This window comes from Crotalus tigris, unplaced genomic scaffold (genome assembly GCF_016545835.1).
Source record: "Crotalus tigris isolate CLP2741 ecotype Arizona unplaced genomic scaffold, ASM1654583v1 scf7180000017987.690289119674:8195010, whole genome shotgun sequence".
NCBI lineage: Eukaryota > Metazoa > Chordata > Lepidosauria > Squamata > Viperidae > Crotalus > Crotalus tigris.
Window position 1 is genome coordinate 1,914,699 of NW_024096758.1, and position 21,235 is coordinate 1,935,933.

The 21,235-nt window shown below is 38.7% G+C and overlaps 1 protein-coding gene across 1 annotated transcript in view; it reads right to left on the reverse strand.

Annotated features, from left to right (window-relative positions):
- EXTL3 (exostosin like glycosyltransferase 3) overlaps positions 1-20,432 on the reverse strand; it is an 81,524-nt gene extending 61,092 nt beyond the window's left edge. The window contains exon 1 of the mRNA XM_039345924.1: positions 20,304-20,432. The gene's annotated coding sequence lies outside the window, so the exon portion shown is untranslated. The remainder of the gene's footprint in view (positions 1-20,303) is intronic.
- Between the last annotated feature and the right edge of the window lie 803 nt (positions 20,433-21,235).

A 21,235-nucleotide genomic window follows, 5' to 3' on the forward strand; every position in this document is an offset into this window, starting at 1 on the left:
AGCAGGTGGAACACTGGAGGCTCAGGGAGGGAGGGTGGTGAAGCAGGCAGGCGTCCTGCTGTCAGCACCCATGCCCCTTCCTTGTGGAGCTGGAGAGCTTGCCACACCACTACCCAGATGCCATTGCTTCCTCCAGGAATTGCATTTCTTTGCTTACCTGACTCCCAGCCCCGTGCCATTTCTCCTTCATGATCTGCCACCACTGCGTGCAGGGAAACAAAATAAATTGGGGGGGGGAGGTCAATCAATCAATTCCAACTTTTCACAAAAAAAAAGATCTCATGAATTGAAATTGACTGACCATCCCCCCCCAAACTTCTTTTGTTTCCCTGCACACGGCAGCACTGGATTGTGAAGGAAAAATGGGTGGTGGTGCGGCAAGCTCTCCAGCTCCACTGGGAAGGGCAGCTGGCATGGGTGCTGACAGCAGGATGCTCGGCCACTTCATCACTCTCCCTCCCCGAGTCTCTGGTGGTGCACCTGCCACTTTGTTTGGCTTGGCCACTCCCACTTCGGCACCCTTCTTGCCGCTGCCCAGCATGGCTGCCCCAGGGCTGCAGGGTCTGGTCTGGCATGGGAAGGGCATGCGCCCCGCCTGCATGCTTCACCGCCCTACCTCCCTGAGACTCTGGTGCTCCACCTGCCACTTCGGCGCCCTTCCAACTGCTGCCCAGCACGGGAGCCCCGGGGCTATGCTCAGAGCCTCCAGGAGTGGCAGGGATCCACGCGCACCCTTTTTGCACCCATTTTTGGCACTGCATCTGTGTGCACGTTTGGGGGGATGTTCTATCCCCATTCACAGTGTGGCTTCCGTCCAATCGCTGTGCCACCTCTCAGAATGGCAGCGTCAACTGCCAATGCAGCAGTGGGGAAGATGGAAGGCAAGCCTGCCCACCAGATCAGCCTGGCAGGGACAGGGTGGGAAACCGAGCAGTGTGAAAAGCAGCACTCAGAGCCTCCAGGAGCTACAGGGATCTGGGCATGCCCCTTGTAGTTGTCCTCCTGCAATGCGCAGCCTCTCTCTGTAAGCAATTCAGCTCGCCCAGGGTCAGGTTGGACATTGCGGGAGGCTCATCCCGCATGTACGGCAAGCACTGGAGGATGTGGACAGGTCACGCCTCCCGCGATGGCCAACCTTGTATTAGAAAGGGCCTCATGCCAACTATTTGGGTGGTAGTGGTACTGTTGCTGATTAGTATTGTCATTAACTCCCTGTACCTGTATAAGGTGATAATTGTTGAAGGAATTGGGGAAGGTGGGACAGATGGTGGGAATGTACAGGATGGGAGTCAAGCTGCACTGGGATCAAGAATACAAATATTGGACCTCCCCTGATAACAGTACAGAGCCCAGAAAGTTTAATGCTACCCTACTCTCTTATCTTAATGACACTCAAGGGGGTTGGATTGCCCCAGATTATATGTATTGGATATGTGGCAACCTAGTTTATGAAACACTACCTCAAAACTGGTCAGGGTCCTATGTACTAGGATGGATTAAGCCATCCTTTTTCCTTTTGCCTATTCAGTCAAACAAGTATTATTTGGGGGTAGAGCTTATATTAGCCTGAACCCCCAAAAATGAGCTAGGTCTTATTTTATGGCTAGGTCGTATTTTCAGGGAAACACAGTAGTTTACTATGTTCTTTTGGAGCATATTACAACCTGACTCAAAGCTACAAAATCTTTTGAATAGAGAAGGCACCAGGAGATTTGGGGGAAAGAACACAGTTGCGTGTGTAGCGGGGCTGGCCGAGAGGCTTAGCGGGAGCGTTGCTGGAGAGAGAGAAGTGGGAAGCTCGGACAGCTGCTGCTGATTTGGGCACGGCAGGCATGGATCAAGGGAAGAAAGAAAAGGGAAAGAAGAACAGGTGGTGGGATGGTTGTTGTTGGACAGACCAGGTGAAGCCGGAGAGGAGTTTGCGGTTTTTATGTGATTCTTTCCTCAGAAGTAGAGGGAAGGAGAGAGAGAGTGAGAAAGCAGAGTTTTGTTGCTTTCTTTCGCAGGGGGATATCCCGAGTGAAGGGAGGAATGAGAGTGAAGGAAAGCTTGCTGGGGTTTTAGATTTAGGTTTTAACTAGAAAGGAAGGGAGAAGGGGAATTTGGCATAGAGAGACCTGGGACTACAAGTGCCAAAAGAAGAGAAGGAGAGGCTGGTTGCTGCTGTTTTGGAGACCAGCGGCCATCCAAACTTTGATCATTATCACCTGCGCAAGCTGTAGACCAGTGGTTCTCAACCTTCCTAATGCTGTGACCCCCCAATCATGTGGTCGTAAGTCGAGGACTACCTGTATTTCCCTGCGGGCGGAGCAGGAGGCGCGCACACTCCGCCTCCTCTCCTGCAGCTGGAGCGCACGCTGGGCAGGCCGAGGGTGCATGCAGGCCGTCGCCCAGCAACCACCTCGGCCCGGGAGTGCCGTGCATGCATGGTGCCGCCCTCTGCGCCAGCCGAGGCGTAGCTGGCAAGCAGCAGCGACGGCGCAGGCCAACCACCGGCTGGGCCACCAGCTGGCCCAGCCCAAGGGAGGTAAGGCACCCGCCAGGCCCCATGCGTGCCAGCAACCTTCCCTGCACCCGCCACTGCCCCGCTAGCCTTACCTTGGCTATTGCACATTCGATGCAGCGGCAGGCAGGCCCAGGCACTCCTGGGCGGCCATGGCACACAGCAGCGAGGGCGCAGGGCGACCACTGGTTGGGCCACCAGCTGGCCCAGCCCAAGGGAGATAAGGCACCTGCCGGGCCCCATGCGTGCCAGCAACCTTCCCTGCACCCGCCGACCTCCCACCCCTGGCCCTCTTTTACTTACATTTAATAGTTGCTCAGCAGGGAGGGGTGGAAACATCCAGAAAGCTCGCCTTAGCTGCAGACAACTTGCAGCACCGTTTGCAGACTGGGACTTTTGGCGGGCTCAGCAGGGCAAAGACAGCCTGGACAATTCCTATTGGCTTTTGAAAGCCAATAGAATTAAGACTCTATTCAAGAGAGTCCATTCTATTGGCTTTCGAAAGCCAATAGATTCTATTGGCTTTCAAATGCCAATAGAATAGAGTCTCTTGAATAGAGTCTATTCTATTGGCTTTCAAAAGCCAATAGAATAAGAGGGAGTAGCATAGCTAAGGAAAAGGGGGAAGAAATGGCGGACTGCATTGTTTGGCGACCCCCATGAAATGGTTGTTCGATCCCAAATGGGGTCGCAACCCACAGGTTAAGAACCGTAGACATTGTGGGGAGTTGCCCTCGCGGGGTGAGTTGTTGCTGTGGAACACTATCTTCGCTCGTGCTTTCCGTTGTCACACACAGACTGCTGTGGTTGGAGGTTGGTCTGCTTGTTCCTGTAAACCTCTTCAACAATGAGAACCTGCCACTCCCTTTTCTCTGCATGAGCTCCCGCTAAAGAAAGGACAGTCTATAAACGCCACGAGATTGTGGCTGCTGAGCATATCTGGAGGGGGGGATTAGGAGGGACTCGGCTTTGGCGGTCTCTGAGGGGGTAACGCTACACGTGAATGAGACCAAAGCTTTATTTTCCTTTGGCTTGCAAAAGTTTTGATGAATCATTCTGTTAAGCAATCTGCATATGGCAATGTAAACAGAAACTTTGCTATGCTGCTATGTTTGCTTTACAGGATAAAACAAGTAATATCTGATACAAGTCCCTACCTGTGGGTGAGAACCTTCAAAACTAGATGCCATCTGAACAATCACCACTGATCCATTACCTATCCATGCAGCAATAAGGGGGAACACAGGACCCTTTGCAACACTGCAGGGTAATATGTACTTCCATATTAATCTCTATTTTTGTGCTCAGAAATATTGGCCACTGCTGTATAGAGTACACGAGCCTCAAAACCTCAGTATAACTTATAGTATCTTTTCATCTTCATCAGGGATATGTATTCATAGCAGGAAATGTCAAGCAAAGTGATACTTATTTAGATATCAACTGGAGAAAGATTGTGTCTCAGCATGCTGGCTGGAATCAAGCCTGACATTCATTCTGTCAAGGAAAGAGGTTAGAGGAAAGACTGAGTAAATTGAAACACAGAGACATTTTTACCAAACTGAACTTATTTCACTGCACAGAGATTGGCTAAACCTCACAGACAGTATCCATCACCACAAAAAACATCTTTCCAATCCATATTTGGAGTTTTGCAATTATCTAAATGCACAGTTGCACAGTCTGAACCAATTTAAATGGCCAGTGTGTGAATTGGTATGTCCAAATGTATCTTTTGCAATACAAAATTGTACACAGAAAGCTAGCACAGAATACTATTCATTAAAAAGAACTGATTGGTATAATAATCATGTCTGTATGTTATCTTGCATATTCCTGATTCATAGTGGCTAGGGAATTCAAGCAGGAGGAAGTTTTAGGATATTCATGTCCTAGAGCAGTAGTATGGTCCAAGGAAATACAAGACCAAGACCCCCACCAGGGGTCTGCAAAAATCAAAATTATTTGACAGATATTGAAGATATTTGCAAAAATTTAAACAATGCTCTTAATTTATTTATTAAAAATAGATTTTTCATAAAAAAGATGTCATTCATTTCATCCAGTTCCTTTTGAAAAGTACCTTTAGGACAACCATGACCTGGATGATTAAGAATCTTCGTAGACATTAATGGACTAAGATAAGTCCCCACTTCCTCCCCGTGTGCATCTTGCTCTCTTCCTTCCCATTTTCTCAATTTTAAATTTATTTTAGTGTGAATATTTATTGTTTTAACGTTTAATGTTTTATCTTGTTTTTATGGTTGTAAACTGTCTAGAGTCACTTCGAGGCAAGAGGGGCAGTATGTAACTTTTAACAAACAAATAAACAAACAAACAAATATTCAATTAAAAGTACCAGGAACTGAATCTAAACCTTCAGCATTCAAAACATGTCTGCTGCTTCCTCTCTTTTATTACTTTTCATGCATTGCTTCAGCAAGGCCATAAAAATGTAACACCTCATGTCACTTAACTGAATTGTAAATACACCATCCTCCTCCCACCTCCTTTCTCATTCCTCACAGATACATGACGCACATATCTGATGAATCCACTATTCCTAGTTCTTATATCACTTTCTCCACTATTGAAATAGTGCATTTGAGAAATGTGTAGACATGGTAGCCTTAACTGGGGTCCTAGAAAGTCCCTGCAAAAAACAAAGATAGTTGCAAAGGCAGCATCATATCAAGCTAGACAGCATTGAGATGTTAGATCACTTTCTAAAAAAAGAACTCCATATAAGAATATGAAATTTGTGCCAATAATAATGTTTTAACATATGAGCAGCATCAATAGTCTGGTTTTATATATATATATATATATATATATATATATATATATATATATATATATATATATATATATATATATATATGTAAGATTTATGTCCTGGATTTCACCTAGGAGCAAAAGGCAGTATACACAGGGCTTCAGTTTTTCCGCCACAATAGTAAACCCTGTGAGATAGATTGGGTTAAGAGAATTACTGCCCCAAAGTCACCCAGTAAGTTCAAAGCTAATTATAATGTTGAATAGGGGTCCCCACTGCCAATCCACTATCTGGACTGATAGATCATAGGGGATCTCTTATAAATATTTAAATGCTGCTATTTGGGTCTCCTAGACAGCTAATTACATCAGAACCACTGAAAACAGTGACATATAATATTAACAAGGCTTTAATATAAAAAAACAATATGTATAACCTGATGAATGGTTTTAAAGCTTTTTACTGTCAGAATTTGACAGGAAGCACCTCAACAAGAATTTTAAACAAGTTGTACTTTTGACTATTGCAACTGAAGAAGCCAATTACCTACTCTTCAAGACAATATAACCAATACTTCTGGAAATTCTGTTCCTTGTTTCTACCAATACAACTAAACTCAAAGGCAAGCAGATAAATATGGATAGTGCTGGTAATCTTAGTATTGTTTTCGGAGACATCTTTAATTGGCAGATAGCATGACTGAGACAATAGACAGCATTCAAAGGAGAATATATTTCTATTGATCTTTTAACTCCTTCAGTCTTTTAATGGCAGATTTTACTATCACTGCTGAAGTGAAATCTATTGACTAGACCTGACCTTACTGGCATTAGGAACCCCCAAAATGGGAAGAACATGAGATAGTAATAGTAATAGTAGTAAAGTTGGAAGGGACCTTGGAGGTCATCTAGTCCAACCCCCTGCTCGGGCAGGAAACCCTACACCATTTCGGACAAATGGCTGTCCAGTCTCTTCTTAAAAACTTCCAGTGTTGGAGCATTTACTGCTTCTGGAGGCAAGCTGTTCCACTGATTAATTGTTCTCACTGTCAGGAAGTTTCTCCTTAGTTCTAGGTTGCTTCTCTCCTTGATTAGTTTCCACCCGTTGCTTCTTGTCCTGCCTTCAGGTGCTTTGGAAAATAGCTTAATTCCCTCTTCTTTATGGCAGCCCCTGAGATATTGGAATACTGCTATCATGTCCCCCCTTGTCCTTCTCTTCGTTAAACTAGACATACCCAATTCTAGCAACCGTTCCTTATATGTTTTAGCCTCCAGTCCCCTAATCATCTTTGTTGCTCTTCTCTGTACTCTTTCTAGAGTCTCAACATCTTTTTTACATCGTGGTGACCAAAACTGGATGCAGTATTCCAAGTGTGGCCTTACCAAGGCATTGAAGAGTGGTATTAATACTTCACGTGATCTTGATTCTATCCCTCTGTTAATGCAGCCTAGCACTGTGTTGGCCTTTTTGGCAGCTGCAGCACACTGCTGGCTCATATTTAAGTGATTGTCTACTAGGACTCCGAGGTCCCTCTCACAGTTACTACTATTGAGCATGGTGCCACCTATGCTGTACTTGTGCATTTGGTTTTTCTTGCCTAAATGTAGAACCTTGCTTTTTTCACCATTGAATTTCATTTTGTTAGTTAGTGCCCAGTGTTCAAGTCTGTCCAGATCCTTCTGTATCTGAAGCCTGTCTTCTGGAGTGTTGGCTATTCCTGCCAGCTTGGTGTCGTCTGCAAATTTGATGAGTTCCCCATCTATCCCTTCATCCAAATCGTTGATGAAGATGTTGAAGAGTACTGGGCCCAGAACAGAGCCCTGGGGCACCCCACTACACACTTCCCTCCATATAGATGCAGTTCCATTGAGGACCACTCGCTGAGTACGGCCGGTCAGCCAGCTACGGATCCATCTGGTGGTGGTTCTGTCTACCCCACATTTTTCTATCTTGTCAAGTAGTAGGTTGTGATCTACTTTATCAAATGCCTTACTGAAGTCCAAGTAAATTATGTCCACAGCATTCCTCTGATCCACTAATTTTGTCACTTGGTCAAAGAATGCAATAAGATTTGTCTGGCATGATCTATTTTTGACAAACCCATGTTGGCTTTTAGTAATGACTTTGTTTGCCTCTAGGTGTTCGTTGATTCGTTGTTTGATTATCTTTTCCAGGATCTTCCCAGGTATTGAGGTCAGGCTGATAGGTCTGTAATTTCCTGGATCCATTTTTTTTCCTTTTTTGAGGATGGGAACTACATCAGCTCTTTTCCAGTCCTCTGGTAGTTCCCCTGTGTTCCAGGATCTTTGAAAAATATAGTTCAGTGGCTCCGATATCACATCTGCCAGTTCCTTGAGAACTCTGGGGTGTAATCCGTCTGGTCCTGGCGATTTGAACTCATCTAGGCTGGACAGGTGCTCACTAACGATTTTCTTGCCTATCTTAACTTGTGTTTCTGTTTTGTTTTTTGTGGCACTATTTTTGATAGGTTGGTCTGTTTTTTCCCTTTGTGTAAAGACAGATGCAAAAAATGAGTTAAATAGTTCTGCTTTCTCCCTGTTGCTTGTCACCTTCTTGCCACTTCCACCCACTAATGGACCAATCATTTCCTTCACTTTTTTCTTGTTTTTTACATGTTGAAAGAAGCTTTTTTTGTTATTTTTGACTTTGGTCGCAAGCCTCAGTTCATTTTGAGCCTTGGCTTTCTTCACTTCATCTTTGCAGGCTCGGGCTATTTGCTGATATTCTGACTTAGTTATGTTCCCCTCTTTCCACTTTCTATACTTGTCCTTTTTATCTTTCAATTTGTCAGAGAGTTCTTTATGCAGCCATGCTGGTTTCTTTTGAGAGCTGTTATTTTTCCTCTTTGTTGGTATTGTGCTAGACTGTGCTTTTATTATCTCATTTTTCAAAATTTCCCAAGCTTCTTGAGTTGTTTTCCCCTTGAGGATTCTCATCCATGGAATCCTTCCCAAGCCCTCTCTAAGTTTATTGAAATTAGCTCTCTTGAAGTCCAAGACTCTAGTTTGACTGTGTTCTATTGGTTGTGCTTCTATAATGTTGAATTCTAATATTGCATGATCACTTCCTCCCAGGGTTCCTATGGCTCCAACACCGTCTATCATTTCATCTCTGTTAGTGAGAATTAGATCCAAAATGGCTAATCCCCTAGTTCCATTCTCTACTTTTTGGGAGACAAAGTTGTCTGCTAGGTTTGCCAGGAACCTGTTTGATCTTCCACTTGGTGCGGAGTTTGTCTCCCAGTTGATGTCAGGGTAGTTAAAGTCCCCCATTACTATTGTGATGTGCTTCCTACATACCTTAGTTAGCTGACTAGCAAAAAGTTCATCTATTTCCTCTGTTTGGTTGGGTGGTCTGTAGTATACACCTATGGCAATGTCATTTCCCCCCCCTTTTATATTGACCCAAATGCATTCAAGACAGTTTTTATCATTGTTGTACTCTATTTCTGTGAAGATGTAGTTATTTCTTATATAGAGAGCAACTCCACCTCCTCTTTTATTTGGTCTGTTTCTTTTAAATAATTTAAATCCCTCTAGCTGTGTGTTCCATGTGTGAGTTTCATCCCACCATGTTTCCGTAATGGCAACAATATCGTATCTGCCCTCATTAACCTGAATTTCTAGTTCACCCTGTTTGCTGTTCATACTTTGTGCATTGGTGTATAAACATTTGAGTCCTTTGTGGGTGGCCCTGTGTTTCCTTTCTACATAACCTGTGTGGTGCCTGAGTTCCCCTATTGTCTTACCACCTATTTGGTTAGTGCACTTTATATGGCACTCGCTATTAGAGGCTTCATTTTGATTGGTAGCAAGGTTGGTATTCTTGTCCACACACACATCTGTGCTACATGCACTGATAGCCCTATAGTTTTTAAATTGCCGGGGACAGGGTTGTTCCGTATCAATTAACAGATGGCTACACCGTGGTAAGATGCTGATTTGTTCTCCCATGGTTTTGTTTTTATGTTACTTATATTTGTGTTTCATTATTTTTAGCTGTTATTTTCATTATTTTAACTGGTTGTTTATTGTACCCTGCCCAGAGTCACATGTGTAGGATGGGCAGATTTATAAATCTGATTAAATAAATAAAAAGTAGATAAATACAAGCATAGGGATTTCTTCAAATAAACTGCTTTAAAACCAGTTTTAAATACCAAGGCAAGCACTTCAATTTGGTCCAGAAATATATAGCTAACCAGTACTGAATTAATGCAGTATCTTTTGCCTATATGACAATAGAAAGCAACCCATTATAGAGCTTATTCCAACCTGTTTTTCACATTCTTCATTCTCTTTAAACTCTAAAGTTTAGAGGATTCATGGTTTGGGGGCTGCTGTCCTTATTTTTAAGGTACAGGATATCAGTTTTTAACAACATTTCCTGTTTTAAGGCCTGCCTAAGGGGGGAAAAGAGCCATTCCTACCAGAAAGAATAGACATCACTGAGCAAAAAGGATCAAAAGCCTGAAGAAAAAGAAATCCTTGCATCAAATGGCCAAATTAGGGAGACAAACTTCAAGAGATCAGCCTCACCTGGGTTGCCCAAAGATCCTCATCCAAAGGAGGCCTCCTTAATTAGCAAGAAGGCAATTCAGAGCTTTGCAGCTTTAGATAAAAATCTCCTTTATCCTTATCAACAGCTTTAAATCCAAGGGCCTTGAAACATTCCCCCATTTATTCCCATCCTCCTGAGTCAATGAAGCTAAACTCACCAAACACTTTAAATCCATCATGCTAATCCAAGCTGCACATTTTATATTACAGAGGTCTCCTCTGGTTTGCTGAAGGGCATATCAAAGAAATGAAAAACACCCTGCTTTTAACAAGCAAGATACATAAAGCTTGAGATTTTAAAATTGTTATGAATCTAAACAGCATCTCATGACACAGTACATTTGTAAAATACATAAACTGTAAAATAAGAGGTAAAAACACACTACTCCATAATTCTAAAATAGTTAAGAACTATGATATAATACTAGATAGGCACAAAGTTTTGGAAAGGATAGTGGCACATAATTTTTAAATCTATGGAGATTCTCAGTCATCCAGCTCATAGTTATCCCAAAGGTGCTTTTTCAGGAGACAACTGGACTTCCTTGTTTTTCTTTGAAGGTGTTTCTGCTTCTCATCCAAAGAAGAAGCCTCTTGGATGAGAAGCGAAATGTCTTCAAAGAAAAATAAGGAAGTCCAGTTGCCTCCTGAAAAAGCACCTTTGGGATCTCAACTGAAATGCAAATTAAGACTTTTCCTAAGCACCAAAAAGTAGATGCTATGGATGCCAGTTTGGCCCCAGGAAAAGGCATTCCAAAGGTTTTTAATTGTTTTTGAAATAAAAACAAAAAATAAAAATAAAAAACCCACAAAAGATACTTATGAAATACATATATTGCCAAATAAAAGAAAAAAAGCACATAGAAAATGCTTTTAAAAAGCGAAAATATAATTCAAGTATGTATACATTTTGAATAACTTATATAGCTATCATTTTTAATGTACTGTATTTTGTATAAATGAGTCCCGTATTTCAATCTACTTGTCGATACAAAATCTATTTGTATCAGCAATGCGCTCATAGGAGACACACTGCCTCCAATCTACTGCACGAAAGAACCCATACATTATTTTTCCAAAGCTGAATCACTATGCCAGAAAATTTGAGCATCCATGAGAGGGGCACATGGAGGAGCAAGTGATGTAACATCATCAAATAAATGCTGCTACTTATGTATTTGCATCCCATATTGGGATGCAAATCTATAAAGCAAACAGTTGACCAATGGCATCATCACATACGGTAGTGGCCAAAATTGTGGAAACCTTTTGGGAAAAGTGTACATTTGGGGTTTGATGGCTAATACCATCACTTTTTTTAGACTAGTTTCCATACATTGTCTGGCCTTTGGGTACTTGACCCCCTCCTCTCGGTGACAGTGCGTCAAATATTGGAACACTACTATTACCCCTGGTCCTTCTCTTCAATACTAGCCATGCCCAGTTCTTCCAACCATTCTTCATATGTTTTAGCCTCCAGGCCCCTAATCATCATTGTTGCTCTTCTCTGCACTCTTTCTGGAGTCTCAACATCTTTTTTATAGTGTGATGATCAAGACTGGATGCAGTATTCTAGGTGTGGTCTTACTAAGGCTTTATAGAGTGGTATTAGTATCTCACATGATCTTGATTCAGTCCCTCTGTTGATGTAACTTGGGATTGCATTGGCTTTTTTGGCTGCTTCCATACACTGCTAGATCATATTTAATTGATTGTCCACTAGGACTCCAAGGTCCCTCTCACAGTTACTGCTATTAAGCCAGGTTTCACCTAATCTGTATGTGTACTTTTGATTTTTCTTGCCTAAGTGTAAGACTTTACTTTTCTCTATGTTGAATTTCATTTTGTTAGACAGGGCCCACTGTTCAAGTCTGTCGAGACCATCTGGATATTGAGTCTATCATCTACGGTGTTGGCTGTTCTTGCCAGCTTAATATCATATGCAAATTGATGAGTTCCCCTTCTATTCGCTCATTTAAGTCATTTAAGAATATATTGAAGAGTACTGGGCCTAAGACAGAATTTTGTGGTACCCCTCTATGTAGGTTTGTGTCATGTATACGTTTCACTTTGAGAGCGGGCAACTAAATTTCATTTTTGATGTGTGTCATTGTGCCCACAGTATAAAAATGACAATAAAGGTTATTTTATCTTATTATTAAGGATTATTCGTTAAATACAATTTGTCAGCCAGTTATAAATCCATCTGGTGATAATGCTATCTATCCTACTTTTTTCTAGCTTACCAAGAAGTAGGTTGTGATCTACTTTGTTGAATGCCTTACTAAAGTGTAGGTATACGATATTCATAGCATAGTATGGTCTACTTTCATGGTCTACTAATTTAGTCATTTTGTCAAAGAATGAAATAAGATTGGTTTGGCATGATCTGTTTTTAACAAATCCATGCTGACTTCTAGTTATAATTTTGTTTCCACATGTTCGCAGATCTGCTTTTTTGATTATTTTTTACAGTATCTTTCAGGGTATTGATGTTAGGCTGATTGGTCTGTAATTTCCTACAGTATTGTGTTCTAAATCAGTATGTTTAGCACTGAAATAAATGCAGATATAGATCATTCAACAGTGGAAAGAGAGAGCATTGCTGTTAGTCATAGCTTCTTTTTTTTTTTTTAAAGAGCTATCTTTATTGTTCCGTAAAGTTTTCACTCAAGTAACATATATTTTCTCTAACTTGATCCTGCATCTTTTATCTCTTGGCAAATTCAACCATGTGGCAGGATTCCAAGTGAACAGAGGATGATGAGTCTGCAAATTTTAAATTGCAGTATACACAGAGACATTTTTAAAAAATATGAAAGATGCTATTGTTCATTATGTCAACAATAAAAGCCCAAAGACTTGCAAAAAAAAATTTAAACTGGCCATCTCAGTAGATTAAAAGGTTGATGCAGCATGAGAATTATTGGAGCAGACCTGTAAGCATATATAAAATTGTGCAGTAGTTCAGAATTCATTAAGAAGAGGTATTCCATAATACATGAAAACAGAAACATAGCACCTCTGGGTCTCATTAAAGCAGGAACCTCTATATCCAGGAACATATGACTGCTAGGGAGAAGTTTCTGCGACAGCATGCAAGAAAAAGATGAGTCTACTTTAAAAAGATGCTACATCCACGCAACAGGTCATTCCAAAACACTCCTTTGCAAATGAATTCAAACTACTGCACAGTGCAAAATCAAATATTTTTATTTATTAATTAAATTTATATATTGCCCATCTGTCGAACAACACTTTTAATGTAATTTTTAGCAAAGTGTTCTCTTTCACTTTCCATGTTTACAAAAAAATTAAAACAAAATTCTACAGCAATTTAGGAAAGTAGCACCAGCACATACACATACTTCCAAAAGGAAAATCTTAAAATAGAATAAGCCAAAAATTGTCTTGCACTATTGCTATTCTCATCACTACCTTTGAGGATTTTAATACTACTGTAATTTAAGTATTTAGAATATTAACATTTGAATAAAACAGTCTAAAACAGGTAGTTTTTAAAAAGTGTTGTTTCTTTAATTTTGAAAAGCCAATCTGATCTGAGCATCGATATCTGATTTCAAGAGCCCTTAGATCAGTGTTTCTCAACCATGACAATTTTAAGGCATGTGGACTTCAACTCCCAGAATTCCACAGCCAGCATTGCTGGCTGTGGAATTCTGGGAGTTGAAGTCCACATGCCTTAAAATTGTCAAGGTTGAGAAACACTGCCTTAGATGTTAGTCACCATCTGGAACAGCAACACTGAGCTCCACAGCTCCAAAACAGCATTTTTGATGTAAAGTTAGTAAGAACTAAAAAAATCTCTGTATTCAATAATAAATGCAGAAACTGCATGGAAAGGGGAAAAAACTATTTTTTGCTGTCATGAATTTCCACATTTCCCTAAATACAGATTTCTTCCTGATTTTATCAACTGTAATAAAATGGTATTCTATTTCTTGTGCTATCTTTATTACAAATGGAATTTCCCCTTTTCTCCTCTTAAAATAATGGTATCTATCAGAGTGTCCCTCGTCTCTTATTTTTCACTTAATTGATGTTGGAATCACTGACCTATTTTAAATTATAACTATGGTTGGAAATGACCATAAACTGTCAATATGGTGATGATATACTGTTTTATCAGTGTATATGTATACATATTCATATGTATATACATACAAATGTTTTATGTATATTTTACATAATTATCCAGCAGTTATTCAGTGATGTCAATGACTTAATCCTATTTGCTTTCCTTGGATTTTAATATAGAAATCTGTAAAAACTGGTAGTTTAATTGTGGTTTAAATTCCTGTAAATATTTGGGAAATGTTTGTTTATTTTTCATAATTAAGCCCTCTGCCAAAACAGTTAGGATTTTGGGTAACTAACAACACACCCAGTTAAAAATATAATATAAAGTCCAAAATACTATCAACAAAATTCTGCTCATGGCTTTAAGTATTCATTTTTAATCACAATAAACACTATTGTAAATGGATGGTTAAAATTTCATTGAGCTTATCAGAAAATACAAATTTTAGCTAAAATGAATATTGTTCAAGACTGATATAATTATATAATGATTTTGAATTATTTCTATTTTAATACAGCTAATCTATATAGATTGATAAAATATTAAAATGGTTTATATAATTTTTATTAAAGAAATTTTGAAGAATATAAATGATAGAAAATAAGGAAAATAAACAAAAATATTAAATAGTGAAAATAGAAAGAAAATTAAAAAAGGAAAAGAATGGTTATAAAGAAGTGCTACCAAACTTCTTAACAGTGGTTATAATTACATTTATATTTTGCCTCCTCTCTCTAAAGTTATATCATAATTTTCTTCTTTACATCAGCTACTCTTTCTAATCCTCAAACCATATATGTCAACTTCATTTTTTTCAGGGGTGTCCAGTTACTGTTAAATATAGAGGTTGATCTTTCTCTAATCAAGCAAGTTAATTTCGCCATCTGCTAAGTCTGTTATCTTCACTAACTATTGCTCCATTGTGAGAGTTTCAGAGCCATTGAAACTGAGTCTGTAATTTGTACTTCTATAACTGTCTGGTTTGATAGAGCAACTAAGCAGGACAAGTACTGACTCCGGATAGTAAGGACTGCAGGAAAAACAATTTCAACCAGACTACTTTCTATAGAGGACTTGTATATGGTGCAGGTTAGAAGGAGGGCTGAGAAAATATCTACAGACCCCTCACATCCTGGACATAAATTGTTTCAACTCCTCCCCTCGGGATGCCACTATAGGATACTGCATGCCAAAACAACTAGACACAGAGGCAGTTATTTCCCTTGTGCCATCACTCTGCTGAATACCTAATTCTCACAATACTGTTTAATGTCTATGTGTATCTATCCATTTTGTATGTCTGTAGTACTATTATTATCCTACTTGTCTTCCTTACTACCCCCTTCTATTAGTATTATGATGGTGATGATACATTTTGCTAATGTATATTGCTAAATTACATGTTCATCATTTGCACATACTTCAAATTCTGTCTTCTGCTGCTCAATGCCAAATGTCTGCCTTAACTTTTTCTCTTAACTGCATACAAAAATTCAGTTGTATAAATTGGTATTTTAAGATCTTCAAAATTTGCTAAAAAGGTTTCAGGAGTGATACAACAAAATTTGCTAGTGGGATTCTTTACCATTTGTGACTGGGATTATAGGCTCACAAGACCCAAATTCCTTTGTATTAAAAATAGGAACACAAGTAGCACTCTCTTCAATGTATAAATTAGGGAAGAAAGGTTCTCATTAATTGGCTAAGAAAACAATTCATGGAACCTTTTGAGTATCCATTCTTATTATATTACTATCCTAACTTAAGTTTTACGAAACTGAAATCACATGAACTCTCAAATTTTTTGGAAAAGACAGAAAGAAGTTCCCACATCTCAGGTTACTCATCACTTTAGACTGAGCTGGGATAGCCCTGTCTTGAGACAGTAACTGCAATAGCACATAGATTTATATACCGCTTCATAGTACTTTACAGCTCTCTCTAAGCGATATACAGAGTCAGCATATTGCCCTCAACAATCTGGGTCCTGATTCTTACCAAACTTGGGAGGATGGAAGGCTGAGTCAACCTTGAGCTGGTCACGATCAAACACCTGGCAGTGGGCAGTTAGCCTGCAATACTGCATTCCAACCATTGCGCCACCACAGCTCCTGGTGATAGCTAGCATTGATGGTGCAAGCATAAGAGAACCCTTCTACCCCTAGAAAAACTTTTGTAGCAGCATTTCTGACTAGTTGGAAGATTCTGAGTATTATTCAAACATGCACTTCATGTCACAATAGGCAAATCTTAAAAATCACTAAGTAAAATGACCCCAAGGGATTCAAAGCTTACCTTTGAAATCAACATTCCAGTTATACAGTATTACATATTCCTTATGCTGCCTGAGAATGATACAAGAACTATCCTCAACTGGGAACAAAGTATTTGGAAACATTTTGACCAAGAGGTTGTGCTATATACTGAGAACTCTATTCCAGTGTTGATTTAAGAGCGTGAGAAGGTCTCCAAAAATCTGAGCCATCTGAAATGAATCTCATTATTCTAAGTCATCAAAAATTAATCCTATGAGATACAGTACGGGATATCCTGGGGAAATAAACAAAATAAACTGTACAAGACTCTGGAGAGAATTACAAAAAGAAACAAAGATCCTTCCCTTTCCTCCAATTCATCCTGTTCAAGAATATATTTTACTTCATCTGCATTTTTATCTTTTACCTCTTTTAGACCTTTCTCTCATGCTGTTCTAATGCCAAGGTTTAGTACAGCAGTATTTCATCCCAAGTAAAATTACTCACAGGCTACTCAAATGATAGCAGCTTTCTAACCTTCCCTTTACTCTCTTTAAACTCTCATAATGTACCTACACTACTTTCTGTACACTGCAGTACATGAATACCTAATTAAATCCCAAATGCACATTTCTTCATTTGGGGGCCTGGCAGATAATAATCAGGGGGACATCTGAAAAGTCATTCCATCCCTGGAGTAGAACCATCTATTTTACAAATATTGAAAAATGACATGTGATAAACGATCCTGCTAGTGATTACCTGGCTGGAAATAGACCAAGAGTCAAGTTTCAAGTTACTTCTCAATACGCTTAAAGAAAATTATTTTTATGAGACTCTCTACTTCTTAAAGCCATTTCCTTATCTTCTGTTTGTGCCTTCTCTAGTCTCCATATATATCCTACATATTGGGCATCATGTCCAAAATGCAAGCCTTAAAAACTGCTTTGCTCTATTCTGCTATTCCTTCTGTTTAATCAAGGATTTCTTCAAATACAAAATTCTGAATAGAAGCCAAGATCTTTGTCCAGAGTCCTTGCCCTATTGTGCTTCATTCTGCGCCTGCAGCCTCTTTATTTAGTTGATAGGTCAGACCAGCATTTCTTTTGAGCTGAAAAGATATCTGAAGTAAGTAGGAACCATAAAAGGAATCAAAGCATATGAAGTTTCACAAGAATACCAGCTTCGTTTAGACCCCAGGATGCAGTCAGGCCAGCTCATAATGACTGCAGTAACAGCTATTTAATACAATAATTTTAACTCCAATGAATATAAATGAACCTTTATTTCTTTGGGGAAAAAATTATGATCAAAATAATAGAGCCGCAATGTGATCTGCAGAAACATTCCGTGCAGTTGCTGCAATTGGTCCTAGTTGTGTGAAGAAATGAGAAGCCATGCTGAGCAAACAAATCTTACTCATCTCATTATTAGAAGTCCCACTTGCACAGGATTCAGAAAATTTCCCAGGGAGCCGCATTCCTGCTGCCATGAAAACTAGAAACCTTTGCTTATATGATTAATTTTTAAAAGACAAATACTCATTAATCCAAACTTTGACAGAATGAAGGATGGAAGATGTGGTCTGTCTAGCATGTGCATACATGTATACAGAGTTTTTTTTCTCCTATTTACTCTATTCTAAAATTTATATTGTTTTTATATTTTAATTGATATTACATTATTTCTAAAATATATATTGTTACAACAGTTACAAACAAAGGTCTTTCACTGTTGTAACAAACTGGGAAATGAGAGTAATTCTAGTTAAGTTCATCCTTCTGTTTTGAACCATATACTTTGGATGACTTGCATGCCTCAAGAGAAACATGCACAACTATAGTTTTTAAGTTGGCAGTTCAAGGCCAGCATTGTCTTCTGCCCTGGGTAAACATCTGGTTTCCACACTCTTCCGCTGGGGGGGGGGAGGAGAGGAAGAAATAGGTAGCTTCCTTTCTATAATTATTAACAAGGAACACAAAGCCAAACAAGCACAGCTGACATTTACTTAATGGCACTGTCCTTCTGTCAACTCAGAAGCAGGAAAGCTAGCACTAGATTACTGCATCTGTCTCAAAATACAATTCAGTACAAACAAAGCAAACAAATAAGAATTCAGGATAAAGGAACCCACTGCTGCTCCTAATGTTTTGTATGGACAATGACACATAAATCTATAAAAATGAAGTAAGCATTAGCAACTATCCTCTGCTAATATTCTCAGTCATTAAACTGCGCATGGAAATAATGGGGAACATAGCTGTAGATGTTTCATGTCACATCATTTGTTACAAAGATCAACTGACCACCGAGAAGCAGAGGGAACAGTAGAAATCAAGTAGAAAAGAAAATGGAATGAAATTAGGAGTATGTTACTGCATGTTCTCATCTGAAGTAGACAAGGATGCTTTGAATCTGACGTGGGCAACCTGACTGTAGAGCTGCTCTTATACAAGCTCAGGAAAATACAATTTTGAATAAAACGGATGTTCAGAAAGTGGTTATAGGGCAGATAAGAATGGGAACTAAACAAGATAAGGCACATATGACTTCATGATTATGTGACATCTGTTAAGGAAATTCTCATGCTTGAAGACTACAATTTACATCCTTCAAAGTGCAATAAAGGTGATACTAAAGCCTAAAAAATAAATATAAATATCTACATCTGCATAAATACCCAAGGGAATGAACCTGGGAGAAGTACTGAGAGCATTTGAATTAAAATAAATGGAAGGAGCACAAACTATACCATTGCTCTCATATATTACTAACCATATAAAAATGAGAATATGTAGATGATTTCTATCACAATAAATCACATATCTGAATTATCTTGACATTTGCCAAGACACTAATTCTACAAAGGATGGTCTTTCTAGTAAATTCCTAACTTTCCTTAAAAATATATTTCTTCTTCAAAGGATTGAGGAAGCCGAATGGGAACAGTTACCTCCATATGGAATGTTAGTCAGCAAGGAAGACTGAACAAAGGAGGAATAAGTGATTTGAAAAGCAAAGTAATTGTATTGCTGGAGTTCTTGATTTAAAAAAATAAATCCTAAAGCATAAATGTAGTCAACAATGTATTTTGAGACTCAAATGTGCAATGATCAGTTTAATTATATCCAGATTTTAGTTATTTAAAATTAATTATTTCATAGAACTAATTAGTTACAAATTATATTTATTTATAGTTATTTCTTTCCATAGTGCATGGATTCTAGTCTATAAATCATAATATTCGTTAGCTTTTAAAACACACTGTTAATTACAACACACAAATATATATCCATATACAGTAAACCTTAATTTAATGGACTTTACTTTAGCAAAGTTTGGACACAAATATATGTTTCAGCATTTAACATATAAAGTTCTTTGTTCTACAGTAATGCAGACAAATTTCATCATTTTTATAAATTTATATTGTCTATAGTGAGTGATACAACAGTATACATTAACAATGTAATTTATATTACTGCCATCATTACATAATTATACAAATAACATACATTGATGTAAATGACCTAATTTATGTATCTGCATTAATCAGTCAAATGATTAATCAGTCAAACTAAAATGAACACATTTTTGCAACTAACATAAATTAAGATTTAATAGGCATTTGGGCTTAATGTACATCCAGTCTCTACTTGCAAATGGTCTGTTAAATTGAAGGTTTACTTTATATCTGTCAAATTAGCTGTTTATGAAGGCTTACATTAAAAAAAATCATTTTTTTAAAATTACATCACTAGTTTCCCCAAAAAAAAATTCTATCCAAATAATGTTGCAACAATTACATGGCACAAGAGAGACCAGCAGAAATAAATTATACAAATATAGTCTGAGCAATTTTCTTATACAAACTGCAAGCAGCCATAATCATCAAAAGCAGAGAACTTAAAAATAGGGTAGAAATGCTAAGAACCCAAAAGATAGACACTTTTTGCAAAGATGCATTTCTAATAAGCATACACATTTTCCTCATAGAAGATTCAATGGTTTGAAAGAGAAATTCACATTTTTGGGAAAAAAAAGGAAGTAAAGAAAATTGCAAACAATGACAGAATACCACTTTTACCTTCAAATTTTGCAGCGTAGAACTCCAAACTACCCTCCAATCCATTAATCTGAGCAATTCATCTGAATCCCTGTTGACTCTTTTGGCACCACAAAGATATAAACAGATGATGAGCAGACCAGCTGCAGACTAGCAAAATAAATGAAAAATATCAGTCAAGACAAGTGAAGGCATTTATAAATAAGCAAATATACACAGGCAGACATGTAGACAAATATACGAATGATTTCTGAGCTTTGATTGCTTGAACCGTCCTCCAAGTATGGGGTGGTTTCTCAGGAAGGGTCACGACTAATGGATTTTCTGAGTACAAATTTCCCTCCAAATGCATGTTTTGATAATGATAATCCAAATTATACTCTTCAAATCTTAGCCAAGCCACATTCTGTGAGCAAGAAAACAAATTTATGTAAATAAACGTTCTAAGGAACTCAGAATCATTAAATTAGCAGTGATGCCTATTATATCTTTAATTCCAGCAGGGACTGGAATTATTAGGAAAATAATGTTCTTCCTCATATCTTTTTGCCATTATTAAAAACCTCCCATGCACCGTATAATTTGTTCAATAATCTGTTCACTGGTTAAATAAATCCTGGATTTCCAATATTTAATGACAGCCTAGCAGCTGTAAACAGAACCCTAAATCTTCCAACTTTTGGAAATTTTCTTTTCTGTAGTTCCAAAAGAAACTGACATGCAAATGGATCACGTAGGAACCAAAGGGGTTGCTGCTGACAAAATGGAAGCTGACACAGAGCCCCTAAGAAACAAAAAGATTGTGTTAGAATGCTCCTGGGACCCACTGGGGTTGCTTATAAACTTCAAAATCTTTGATCTTGAGCTAAACCAGTTGTTTAGCTAATTGTTGGCTATCACCTAATCAGCCTTTCTCCCTTTTACCTCTCTCATTCCATTCTGCAATTTTGAAT